This window comes from Myotis brandtii, unplaced genomic scaffold, assembly GCF_000412655.1.
Source record: "Myotis brandtii unplaced genomic scaffold, ASM41265v1 scaffold77, whole genome shotgun sequence".
In the NCBI taxonomy this organism is placed as follows: Eukaryota; Metazoa; Chordata; class Mammalia; order Chiroptera; family Vespertilionidae; genus Myotis; species Myotis brandtii.
The window spans coordinates 2862656-2866398 of record NW_005371082.1 but is presented as its reverse complement, the minus strand read 5'-3'; the positions used below and the strand labels follow the sequence as shown (position 1 = coordinate 2866398).

At 39.8% G+C, this 3743-nt stretch overlaps 1 protein-coding gene and 1 long non-coding RNA gene across 2 annotated transcripts in view; one reads left to right on the top strand and one right to left on the bottom strand.

Moving 5' to 3' along the window:
* LOC106724223 (neurobeachin-like) overlaps window positions 1-3743 on the bottom strand; it is a gene marked incomplete at its 5' end in the record, with an annotated part of 217421 nt that overhangs the window by 144371 nt on the left and 69307 nt on the right. The window lies entirely within an intron of this gene.
* The window catches only part of LOC106724230, a 14051-nt gene that overhangs the window by 5907 nt on the left and 4401 nt on the right, over window positions 1-3743 (top strand). The window contains exon 2 of the long non-coding RNA XR_001359971.1: window positions 355-357. This is a non-coding gene — a long non-coding RNA (uncharacterized LOC106724230). The remainder of the gene's footprint in view (window positions 1-354; window positions 358-3743) is intronic.

Here is a 3743-nt window from a genome sequence, read left to right as displayed (position 1 = left end):
CTGCCCCCTGTCATGCTGATCCCGGTGCCGGGAGCCTCGCTGCTCCGCTGATCCCGGTGCTGGGAGGCCTATTACCCTTTTACTATATAGGATAGAGGCCTGGTGCATGGGTAGGGGCTGGCTGGTTTGCCCTGAAGGGTGTCCTGGATCAGGGTGGGGGTCCCCACTGGGGTGCCTGGCCAGTCTGGGTGAGGGGCTGAGGGCTGTTTTCCGGCTGGCGAGTGACTAAAGCTTCCAACCGCTCCTTGTTTTCTTCTCTTTTTTTTTTTTTTTTTCTGGGCCAGCTTTAGCTCTGAGGCCTTGCTGCTGAAAACATAGATACAATGTTGCGGTCCGAGCCCGGCTGAATGGAAGCCGGTTTCTGGGGTTTTGTTTAGCTTCTTATTTGCAACATAGTATATAGTTGCTTAGACTTGCAGCTGAGAGGCCGGCAAGTGAGGCGGGGAACGTTGGAGTCTGCAGCAAGCAAGCCTCCCTGCTCGCTTCAGTGCCTGGCTGCCGGCCGCCATCTTGGCTGACAGTTAATTTGCATATACTCACTGATTAGCCAATGAAAAGGGTAGCGGTCGTACGCTAATTACCATGTTTCTCTTTTATTAGTGTAGATAGGATAGAGGCCTGGTGCACAGGTGCAGGCCAGCTGGTTTGCCCTAAAAGGAGTCCCGGATCAGGGTGGGGGTCCCACTGGGGTGCCTGGCCAGCCTGGGTGAGGGGCTGAGGGCTGTTTGCAGGCTGACCAAACCCCTCAGCAGGGACCCTCACCCCATGGGGTGTGGCCAGCCTGGGTGAGGGGCTGAGGGCCATTTTCAGGCTGCCCACAGCACCTTCAGGGTGGGGGGTTCCCTCTGGGGTGCCTGGCCAGCCTGGGTGAGGGGCTGATGGCCGTTTTCAGGCTGGCCACACCCCCCGGCGACCCAAGCTCCCAGGCTCTCCTTTTTTTCTTTTTTCTTTTTTGGTGGGCTGGAAGCAGGTATCTGAGATTTATTTATCTTCTATAATTGAAACTTTGTAGCCTTGAGCAGAGCCCAGGGCCAGCCAGGGCAGGCGGGAAGCTTGGCTTCCTCCATTGCAGGGGGCAACCCAAGCCTCCTGCTTGCTCCAGCTCCCTGGCTGCCGCCATCTTAGTTGGGTTAATTTGCATACTCACTCCTAATTGGCTGGTGGGCGTGGCTTGTGGGTGTAGCAGAGTGGCGGAGTGATGGAGCGATGGTTAATTTGCATCTTTGTCTTTTATTAGTGTAGATAATGTAATTCTCATTACAACTTATGAGAAAGAAACTATATTTTTTTCTTTTTACACATAAGTAATCACAGGCACAGAAAGTTTAATTAACTTGCAAATGGCCATAAGATCAAAATCCAGTAAGTCTGTCTTCGCACAAGTCCATACAAGCAATAAAAAGCTCATTTAAGAATATTTTTTAAATCTTCTAAAATTTAAGAATTTAAAAATAAAAATATCCTCAATTTTTTAAATATTGTATTCTATACATTTTTCTGTATAATAGCTCCAAAATTCAATTTTATAAGAAACTAGTCCTTGTGTTAACTTCTTTAGCCGATCTAGAGGTTCTCTCTGGTTAAAGGCTAGTTTTACTTCTATGTATGAAACAACTTCAACTATTCTTACTAGTTCTGGTTTATTTACAATAATAGCTGATTAAGAGTTTGGCTCTGAATTCAGACTTCCTAGATTTAGATTTTAGCCTCACCACTCACTTAATCTTATGGCCATTTGCAAGTTAATTTAAACCTTTATTATAACTCCTAATACATTAGTGTTAATGTGGTTAATAATACTACTTCTCTAAATCTCAGTTACTTCATAACAATATGGGAATAAAAGTTCCTATGTAATAGAATTGTTGTGAGGATTGAATAAAGTAACTGGGTTATAAGCAGTTAAGAACAAAGTCGGGCATGTAATTAGCACTTAGTTAAGGTTAGTTACCTAGTAGATCTATGAAAACCAATTCAAATAACATTTTTGCCAGGCCATAGTCTTACTGAAGAACTGCTTATTTATTTATTAATTATATGCCCAATTGATCTGGGTCACAATTTTGAACATTGTAGACCAGTGATTAGTAACTCAGAAGAGGTTCTCTAGAATGGACCATATAGAGAATGAAAAGGTTTGAAAAACAATGATATGGATACTTACTGATGGAAGTAACAGAAGCAGACAACCAAGATTTAAGCCTATAAGTCACTGAATAAATGTGTCAAGAATTAGTATAAAATAAATTGGAAGAACATTGAAGAATTTTTTTAGACTAATCTCCTAAATGAGCTCTTCGTGCTTTAGTAGAATCAGAAGTAACCAAAAACCATTATGAAATGTGTAAAATAACAGAGATGAGCTCAGCTGAAAAATAATAATTTGCTTTTAAAGGAATTAACAATTAACATGTGTAATTCCAACAATCAGGCTCTGTTATGTGAAGCCTAAGGTTCCATCTTTCACAGTAAAAAAGAACAATCCCCTTTTAGATATATCATTTAATAACAAAAGAGTTCAGTTAAGGCTCTCTGGTTAACTTGCCAGCAGCTCTAAAAACATTTATTGTGGAAAATGTAGAATGGGCCTGTTTTCTGATAGTCTTTTTAACCTTTATTATAACTTCTAATACATTAGTGTTAATGTGGTTAACGCTTATAAAACTATCATTCCAAGATTAGGAAAATATTTATTCCCCACTTCTAACAAGTAGTTCAATAGTTATAAACTAAAGCATGAAAAAAAAAAGTAGAAACAATTGGCCTTTATCATGGAAACAATTCTCTGATAATCCTATGAGAAAAAGACATAATTGTCCTCATAGAAAGAAACTACAGATAAATGAGGTGAGGCAGCATGATCTAGGTCACACATAAGTAAATGGCAGATCCAAGATTCTAATCTAGACTAGAAAGCACACCTAAACAGCTTGCTACAAAGTCAAGGAGGGTAAACTTAAAAAATACATTTCAGATACGTCATAGCTCAATGAAAAAAATCAGTGTTTTATGAACAGTGTGTGGGATAAAATGAGGAAAGACAAAATGTTTTCAGAGGATAAGAAATGTAACATCCAGAAGTAGTAAATCACAATAAGGAAAAATAACCAATTTATTTAAGATATTTCAGCAAGAAAGTAGAAAACTGAAGGCTCAATTACTTTTTTAAAAAATTAGCAATAAATACTAAAAAAACATTTTTAAATTTTTTTAATTGATTTCAGAGAAGAAAACTGAGGGAGAGAGATATGGAAACATCAATGATGAGAATCTCTGATTGGCTGCCTCCTGCATGCCCCCTACTGTGGATCAAGCCCGCAACCACAGCATGTGCTCTGATCAGGAATCAAACCTTGACTTCCTGGTTCATAGGTCAATGTTCAATCACTGAGCCATACCATCCAGGCAAAAAGAAAAGATTTTTAAAAGCAAAGATAGTGACACAAAAAATCTAAAAATGCTAAGTAAATAAAAGCTAAAATCACTGTTACCATGGTATAAAAAATATTTATGAATCGAGACATCCTCTAAATCTGAATGTATCATGGTGATAGTCTATTTGCATGGTTAAGGATGCTCTTCTCTTCAAGGCCTTCTTAAAATTATAAACAGTATTGCTACATGAAAGTGATCCACAACTCAAGAAGTGCTTCTAACTCAAGAAGTAATCATAACTGAATTTATATAAAACTAGAGGCCCGGTGCACAAAAATTTGTGCACTCCAGGGGGGGGGGGAAGAGGG